The 10074-nt window shown below is 37.9% G+C and overlaps 1 pseudogene; it reads left to right on the top strand.

Annotated features, from left to right (window-relative positions):
* Positions 1-9995: 9995 nt before the first annotated feature.
* On the top strand, positions 9996-10074 carry LOC126960491 (uncharacterized; annotated as a pseudogene).

The following is a 10074-nucleotide window of genomic DNA, read 5'->3' as shown; positions in this document are numbered from 1 at the left end:
ACATTCTGTGGATACAAAAGTGAACGAGACTACCAGACCTCATGGTACTTAGAGAAGAAAGAGATAAAAAAAAAAAAAAAAAAAAGAGAAGAGAGAGAGAGAGAGAAATAATTACAAGTAGTTGTAATTGGTATAAAGTAAATGATATAGTTTGGATATTTGTCCCCAACCCAATCTCATGCTGAATTGTAATCCCCAACGCTGGAGTTAGGGCCTGGTGGGAGGTAATTGGACCACAGGAGCAGATCCCTCATGGCTTGGTGATGTCTTTGCAAAAGTGCATGAGTTTTCATGATATTCAGTCATTTAAAAGCTTGTGCGGCTGGGTGCAGAGGCTCACCACACTTTGGTAGACCAAGGCGGGTGGATCACCTGAGGTCAGGAGTTCGCGACCAGCCTGGCCAACATGGCGAAACCCCATCTCTACTAAAAATACAAAAATTATCTGTGCATGGCGGCACGGGCCTGTAATCCTAGCTACTCGGGAGGCTTAGGAGGATCACTTGAACCCAGGAGGTGGAGGTTGCAGTGAGCCGAGATCACACCACTGCACTCCAGCCTGGATGACAAAAAAAGAAAAAAAAAAAAAGCTTGTGACACCTTCCTACCCCCACTCTCTCTCGCCCTTGCTCCTGCTCTCACTATGTGATGTGCCTCCTACCTCTTTGCCTTCTGCCATTAATGAAAGCTCCCTGGGGCTTCACCGGAAGACAAGCAGATGCCAGCACCATGCTTCCTGTGAAGTTCTGAAGAACCACGAGTCAATCAAACCTCTTTTCTTCATAAATCATCCAGTCTCAGTATTTCTTTAAGCAAGGCAAGAAGGGCCTAATACAGCAAATGTCAGGACAAGAAGATAGAGAGTGGTAAAGGTCACTTCTTCAGAGATGATAGAACCTTTGAATAATGTTTGACCAAATAGCTGAACGCAGTAAATGAAGGAAACAACAGGATATTTTGGGAAAGATATTCCAGGATGAGAGCAGCCACTGCAATGATCTTTGCTTGGCTTGGCTGGGATAGGCAAACCGGTTCTTATTACTGGAATCCTGAGGGAGAAGGGTAGATTAGTGGAAAGTAAAGTTGGTGAGATGAATGGATCATCTGGAGCCTTCCATGCTGGATTGTGGAAAGAGGATCAATGAGGAGTTTGGTATTCCAGGAGGGAGAAAATGGTGGCTTTGAGGAGGCTGGTGGTAGTGGAGAAGTGGAGATAGTGAGAAGTAGCCATGTTTAGATATATTTTGAAGGTAGAGGTAACAGAATTAGATGATGCATTGGATGAGAGAGTTGAGAAAAGGAAAGGAGGTAAATCTCATTCATTAGAATAAGCAACTTAGTGAATGCTTGTGATTTTTAACCTAGATATATATATACATATGGGAATTTATTAAGTATTAACTTACATGATCACAAGGTCCCACAATACGCTGTCTGCAAGCTGAGGAGCAAAGAGGGCCAGTCTGAGTCCCAAAACTGAAGAACTTGGAGTCTAATATTTGAGGACATGAAGCATCCAGGACAGGAGAAAGATGTATGCTGTGTGGCTAGGCCTGTCGTCTCGCTCTTGCACATTTTTCTTCCTGCTTGATACTTGCTGGAAGCTGATTAGATTGTGCCTATCAGGTTAAGGGTGGCTCTGCCTTCCCCAGCCCACTGACTCAACTGTGAATCTCTTTTGGGCAACTCCCACACAGACACACCCAGGATTAATACCGTGTATCCAATCAAGTTAACATTCAGTATTAACCATCCCAGAGAGGGTTCAAAAATCACCTGCTGAGGCTGAACGGGATATTAGATTTACAAATGAAGCTGTCAAATGGACGATTTATAGAGGAAACTGAAGTTCAGAATTGACTACTATTAGTCTTGGATGTGTCCTAAAAATCTGGATTTTGTTAAAAGCTCTCATGTTTTTGGAATCATGGCTGCAGCAAATTCCTAAATGTGGTGACTCCCACCATGAAGTCTTAAAAGATTCTTTCTTCCCCCTCCTTATAAATTTGCCAGAAGGAAATCAAGTTTTTTTATAAGTTTGCTTGAGGGCAATGTACTTTTTAAAAAAATCTTAATTCCAAAGTTGAATTATATCTCACTGAATATTTGTTTGCTATTCTGTTTGCTTTTATTTATTTATATATTGAATTTGGCAGAACCCAGGATTCGTTTAGGCTGCTTGAGATCAGGGTGTTGTGGTTTGTTTATGTAATACCATTCTTCTGCAGTATTAGCTGAATAAATCCAAGACCCATTTGTCGAGTATGTGTGTGTCTGTCTGTGTGTGTGTGTGTGTGTTTCTGAGAAGCAACAGATACAGTGGTCTTTTTTTTCAAGAAAGAATTAAAAAGGCATATGCTGCTGATTTCACAGAGTCTTCTGAAATGATCTCTCGGCACTGAGATCCAAAATTTTGAAGCCTTATGGATCTGGCCTTGCACATAGTTATCTAAACTCATTTGGCCAATAAATATTTCATTTGGCCTGAGAAAACTGCTTTTGCTCTGTACACATTTACCAATGTCACTCTACTTCTTCATTTTGTCATAAACCACATGCAAATCTGTGACTGTAGTTATGCACCAAATAATTTACCAGGGAAAATGGAAAGAAATATGATCATGACATGACACACACATCTTTTGATGGAATTTACTGAATTAAATACATACTTAAGTATGTATTTAATTATTTATTTTCTTAAGAAAATTAAGTATTGAATTTTCTTGTGACTTATTTCCATCATTTATAACTAGTAATTTTTTTTTGGTTCAACTAATGATTTCTTATTTATTTATTTATTTTTGAGACAAAATTTTGCTCTGTCAACGGGGCTGGAGTACAGTGGCACGGTCTTGGCTCACTGCAACCTCCACCTCCTGGTGCAAGTAATTCTCCTGCCTCAGCCTCCCGAGTAGATGGGGTTACAGGCACGTGCCACCATGCCCAGCTAATTTTTGTGTCTTTAGTAGAGATGGAGTTTCACCATGTTGGCCAGGCTGGTCTCAAACTCCTGACTTTGTGATCCATGCACTTCAGCCTCCCAAAGTACTGGGATTACAGGCTTGAGCCACTATGCCCTGCCCCATGATTTCTTATTTTTAACTGAACCAAAACAACCCATTATTTCTGCTTCTCTGTTGACCCTCCATAGGGCTTTGATGATTTATTTTTATTTAACTTATTTTTGCTACAATTTTCAAGGATTCATGTAGGGTTTTTTTTCTTATCCCTATGTTGTACCTAGACTTTAGGTTTATAGTTAAGGTTGTTGTTAATGAAATTGTTTATTTGGCAAACAGTAGTAATACTTTTTGTAATACTGATTATCTCCATTATGCAGCTGTTAAAGATAAGAAGAGAAAATGGAGACCCTTTTCATTTTTATGCTATATAAGTACAGGTGACTGATTTTAATTCATGGTTATTCAGGGAAAAGAAAATTGAGGTGACATAGCAATGGGGTAAGCAGAGGTAGAGCCTTAATGTCATCAATATTCTCACTCCTCTGAATCTGCTCTTATAGGACATCCCCTCTTGCTTGTCACCAGCAACCCATCCCTCTCCCCTAAGATTTGAGTGAGCTCTACTTTTACCTGTATCAATTAGAGACTGAGCACCATAGCAGTGATATCTGAGGAATAAATCAGTGTTCAATCATAATTTAAGGAGCAAGTCAAGGCTTTGTCACAACATAATGATTTCAAACTTCTGGTTGCTTAGATAATTGCGCAGCTAAGACTACTAGATTCATAACAGAATATGAGACCTACAAAATATCATCAGCACAGAAATACCCATGCATGATGAAGTTTTAGTCAGGATGACATAAACCACTGATATCAAAAGTAGAGATCTGTGGGCAAATTGGGGATAATGAAAAATAAAGAAGAAAATAAGAAAATTTTTGAACTTCTATTTTTAATTAAAGTTAGTGGAACTCTAAAAAGGAAATTTCTAGCAACCCAGTAATAAAAAGATGTTAGCAGACATTGAAGATATGAGGTGTCCTCCTGTTAAAGTAGGTCAAACAAGGTCAAAGTTCAACATTACCATCCATCTATTTATTTATATTTAATTAGAGTGCAAATTTTTGATTCAATAATAAGCTAGTTAGCTTATTAGTTTTGATTTCATCTTTTCTGAACTGTGCCTACATTCTGGGAGCAGTGAGATATTTATACATCCCATTTCCTCTTATTTTGACAAATGTCTCCAATAACATTTAAATAAAATGCAATGAAAGATAATGGAGTGTTTCTTTCCGACTTTTGTTTTGCCCAAAACTCCCGCTGAAAAACATTCATAAGGAAAAAGGTCAGCTGAGGAGCCAAAAAGATTGTAATTTAGTGATTTTATTTTCTCATCAAATTAGACACACCGTAGTGCTAAGAAAGAAAAATATTTCAGTAATACGAATGTATGTATAGTGGGCAGGCTAAGCTTCATGTTACCCTATTCATGAGTTTTAATTTTGACCTGTAAATCTCTTTACACCTGGGTTAACTAGAAGCCGTACTCATAGACCCTAATTGGCACAGCTTTTTTTAAATCTCCCACTGAGTTGACAAAGTCTTTTCCTACATGTCCAACCCTAGTAACCCTAGAAGGAAAGGTTAAAGAAGAACATCTATGTGAACTTTCTCCATGACATACAGCAAATCTATTTTCACTTTCTCTCTTTAGGACAACTTTTCTCCACAGTCTTCTAAGGAGTCTATTCAAATGTACACTTAAAACTGCAAATTTATGTTCAAGGTTGAATACCAATCACAATAACACTACTTCCTCAATTCCTCACCATACCTAAGTGTGTGTTAGCTGGACAAAAGGTTATGCTCAGAAATGGAATGGATTAGAAACATGTAGGCTGGGAGAAGTCATCAACTTCAGATCTTCAGTCCCTGATGTGTAACCAAATAATTAAATATACTTGAGCAAGTCATTTCTCTCCTTTATCAAAAAGAGACACTATTTATACACTTTCTTTCTCACTTGGTGGAATGAGGGTAAAATGTGAAGTATTTCTCTCGCTATGCTCTTAGCAAACATCTCTTTTGAACCTGTGAACTTTGCTTCATTGTGCTACGTTTGGAGAACCCACAAGGCAGAGACATGGGCCCCTCTGAATTTAACGACTATTAATAATAATAATAATAAAAAGGAATATGCACATATAACAACAATAAAGCAGGATAGAATGCAGAAATTGTTCTGCAGCAGGAACAGAGGAAATATTAGATATTAGATGGTTTGGCTTTGTGCCCACTCAAATCTCATCTTGAATTGTGACAATTTCCGTATGTCAAGGGTGGGGCCAGGTGGAGATAACTGAATTATGGGATGGATTCCCCTAAACTGTTCTCATGGTAGTGAACAAGTCTCAGGAGATCTGATGTTTCATAAATGGGAGTTCCCCTGCACAAGTTCTCTTGCCTGCTGCCATGTAAAACATGCCTTTACTTTTCCTTTGCCTTCTGCCATGATTGTAAGGCCTCCCCAGCCATGTGGAACTGTGAGTCCATTAAACCTCTTTCCTTTATAAATTACCCAGTCTTGGGCATCTCTTTATTAGCAGCATGAGAACAGACTAATACAGTGTGATGAAATACAATGAAAATTTCATAGGAGAGATCACTTAGATTTGGCAGCTCTGGGAGATTCTTTTGAGGAGGTGTCATTTGGGCTGTGTTTGAGCAGTAGATATTACTAATCTGTTTAGAAATAGAGAAGGACAATGAGAAGAAATTCAGAGGGTGAAAGGTACCAAGTATAGTTTAGGAACAAGAAACAATCATCATAGATACATTTATTAAACCTAGAATATGTACCAGGAACTAATCCTTGTGAATATTAACAAATTGATCTTTATAATGACAGTATGAGTAGGTGCCATCATTGTTATCCCCATGTGAGGGATTAAGAAATTGATGCACAGAGAATTTAAAAAACTTGTCAAGGTCATTCAGCTAGTAAGTTGGAAAAGAAGGGTTTTAGTTTAGGCTACATGATGCCAGGACTCACGCTCTTAACAACATCTCTGTAGGGTCATATTAGACTCACACTTAGTAATAATTAAAGAAAATGTGTGAATGAGAGTGAAGGGAATAAGGTCACACTAAAACTTTAAAGGAGACAGTGGAAAGTCTTAATATCATGGCTAAGAATAGTTGAAATTTTTTAAATGGAAGACAAGTTATTTAACAACTATGATGAGAACAGAACAATTATAACTATGCTTACATTACACAGTATAAGCAAATGCATATTATTTATGGGGTTGCAAATAAGGAAATTGGCTCTAGCTAACTTAAGAAGAAAAGAAGTGCAGAATTGAAAAATGAAGCCTAGGAAAGGGGAGGAACTAGACAGTTTTGGTCATCTACACTGAAAGATCTTCCTGGCACAACTTCTCACCTGGAAGGCAGACATTAACAATGACAGCCACTAGCGGCTCACAGTTTTGATGTCTTTGTCTAATTTTAAATCCCTGAAAGAGGTTACTTTTTGGCCTCCGTTTGAATTAAGAGTTCATACTTGGACCAACAATCATATCTGGCTTGAAGTCCAAAGACACAGAAAACCGGCGTGTCAGTGTATCAGGGTTCGTTCTGAAAGCAAAGAAGATGAGCAAAGCTGGAAAGACATATCAACTTTAATACTCAATGATTTGAAAAGCCTCAATGTGGACAATGAATAAAAGGGAGATACTGGATGTGAGGAGAACAGCCACATTGCAGTGATGATGATCTTAGAGTTTGGTAACAAGTGTTTATATGAGGGTAATGTATGTTGAAATGGAAAATTAAGAAGTATGTGATTATCAGACATGGGGACAGAATTTTTAAAAAGTCAAGAGTCAATAGTCATGCTGAAGTTTTCAGCTCAAGTGACATGGAATATATTATTATACACTCATTCCTTGCTGTTCAAACTCAGCCAGCATTCACAGACACCACACTGGGGAAATAAACAGCACCCGTGCTAGGGTTTACCTGTTGAAGACTGCCTTCCTGGCACACTTTGCAGGTCTTGTTTAAAGTTGACATAAACTTGCTATGGTATATGTGTTACATTTTATATATAAGTTTCACCTATAATAGTATTTTTAAAAATTATTTCTCTAACTACAGGTCCTGTTTGGGTTAGATGGAAGAACTTCTACTATATTAAAAATATCATCAATAAAGATATTTATTTTCTAAAAGCTCCCACTCTAGATGGGATAACATGAAAGTCACTAGAATTCAAAATATATGAGACAACATTTGTATGCAAGTGACTTGTAATCTGGAAAGGAATCAGAACCTAAAAGATAAATTGTGAGCCAATGAATAAGATAGACAATATATGATACAGCAATTCAGAAGAGGCTGGGATAGTCAGAAAATACTTTATAGAAAAAATGATAGGACTAAAAGTGAATCTTATGAAAGGGATTCTGACAAGATTCAGATAGTGTAAGATTCCTAAATAACTGTTTATATATTGGATGGACATGAGGAAGTCTTGGATAACAATGTTGGAAATAGAAAGTAACACTTAACCTACTCTATGTGCCAAGCACCATGAGAGATACTTCAATAAGTCATGTCATTTCATTCTCCCCCAAATTTCCAGCTGCCTTAGTCTATTCAGGCTGGTGTAAGAAGACACCATAGACTGGGTAGCTTATAACAACAGAAACTTATTTATCACATTTCTAAAGGCTAGGAAGTCCAAGGTCAGGGTGCCATCATCGTTAGTTTGTCGTGAGGGCCCTCTTCCGGATACAGACTGCCAATTTCTTGCTGTGTCTTCACATGGTGGAAGGGGCCAGGGAGCTCTCTGAGGTCTCTTTTGTAAGGGCATGAATTCCATTCATAAGGACTCTACCCTCAAGACCTAATCCCTTTTCCCAAATCCCCACCTCCTAATACCATCACCCTGGGAGTTATTTTAACATATGAATTTGAGGGAGACACGAACTTTCAGACCCAGCACCAACCAAGATGCAATTTATTATCTCCATTTTATAGATGATAAAACTGACTGAGAAATAAGATATCTTGTTAAGGATCACAAAGATGGAGATAGTCAGAGCCCAGATCATAGTAGGCCAAATGCTTTGGGCTGCACCTCCTGGTTTTTCAAATGACAGGCTAACACAAATTTTATACTACACAGGTTTTACCTTTAGTCTCTCTAACAATTTTTCAAATACATTTATTCCCCAGACTACCAAATATTCAACTTCAAGCATCAGTCTACCTTAGATATTTCATATTTAACTAAAGTTTCAATTTTCAAGTCAATGTTCCTAGCCACAGGCTTTCTCTCTAGTTCCAAACCTACATTGCCCATTGTCCATTGGACATTCCTATCTTTCCTCCATATCTGTATTTTAGCTTCATAATAATTGGCACCGAGAAGTCTCTTTTCCTCTTAGAAACTCATTCCCAAAATAGTTATTTCTGCAGAAGTGTCTACCAAGTCCCCAGTTATCCAGACCCAAAAAATCAGTCACATTGGCATCTTCTTTTTCTTTTATCCTTTGGACTAAATAACAAATCAGTCTGAGAATTTATCCTTTGGACTAAATAACAAATCAGTCTGAGAATGCTTTTCACAGTCATTGAAACCTTGCAATTCCCATTGGTTCCAATTATCACCTCCTATTTTAGGCATTCCTCTGATATTATTTGCTTAAGAAGCTGTTGAGTAGCTGTCCTTATGGTCCTGAGTAAATTTTCTCTATCATTCACTACCATAACATTCTGGTTTTTTCCTAGCACTTTTAACAGTAGAAAATTTTATTATTTACTTGTTTTATTATTTAATATCTGTCTGTCTACTAAAATGTAACTTTTGTAAAAGCAAGGATTACTTCTTCATTCTACCACCTATGCCCCTCTCAATGTCTGACACAGATGTGCTTAATAAATATAGCCAAGTGAATAGTCTTTCCAAAATTCTACTTCCCATTTCTCTTCACAATACTTCCTACATCCAGCTCTCAGAGAAATGTTTCTTGAAGTATAGCTCTAAGAAGCCATTTTTCTAGTTTAATCATCTAGTGTTAACTTATTGCCTATTAAGTTAGCTATTAACTACTACTAGTTCCAGCATTCAGACGCATAGGGTCCTCTGCAATGTGAATACAAACGACACTTCTATGTACAATTCCCTTACTCTCTTTGTCTCTAAATCAAATGCTGTTTAATTTCCTGTCTCTATGTCCCTGTATCAGACGGTTTAAACTACATTTTTCTCTAGTAATGAATAGATTCCAACCCTTAGTGGGTTAAAACCACAGAGGTGTATTTCCCACTCACATTCCTGCTTACCATGTTTGCCTGTGGCTTTGTTCCATGCCCCTCCATTCTCAGAATAAGCTAATAGAGCAACTTTTCTCTGGAACACAACAGTCACTTGGCAGAAGGAACAGAGAGAAAGTGGGACTCTGAAAGTTTTTTCTTGGAAATGGTGAACATTTTATTAATGAAAGGCAGTTATTTGACAAAATCTGACCTAAATGGGGTAAGGAGTATAATACCTCTCCATGTTCTGGCCCAGTACGGAGAAGTAGTGAATATTTTCACTGTAATACTGTGTTAGTCTGTTCTCACACTGCTAATAAAGACACATTTGAGACTGGGTAATTTATAAAGGAAAAAGGTTTCATAAACTCACAGTTCCGCATAGCTGGGGAGGCCTCACAATCATGACGGAAAGCGATTAAGGAACAAAGTCACGTCTTACATGGCGGCAGACAGGAAAGAGCGTGTGCAGGGGAATTCCCATTTATGTAACCGTCAGATCTCCTGAGACTCATTCACTACCATGAGAACAGTATGAGAGAAACTGCCCTTATGATTCAATTATCTCCACCTGGCCCCACCCTTAACATGTGGGGATTATTACAGTTCAAGGTGAGATTTGGGTGGGAGACACAGCCAAACAGTATCAAATATCATCTACTTCACCTATCTCAGTCATTAAAATGCTAATTATCCAAGACTGTACTTTCAGGGATCATTTCTATAGTTTGTTACCAGAGTAGTTTCTCTGAACGTGTAGAGCACTAAAATGCTA

Source organism: Macaca thibetana, chromosome 7 (genome assembly GCF_024542745.1).
Source record: "Macaca thibetana thibetana isolate TM-01 chromosome 7, ASM2454274v1, whole genome shotgun sequence".
Taxonomy (NCBI): domain Eukaryota; kingdom Metazoa; phylum Chordata; class Mammalia; order Primates; family Cercopithecidae; genus Macaca; species Macaca thibetana.
The sequence above is the reverse complement of the archived record's forward strand: the minus strand, read 5'-3'. Positions and strand labels throughout refer to the sequence as shown.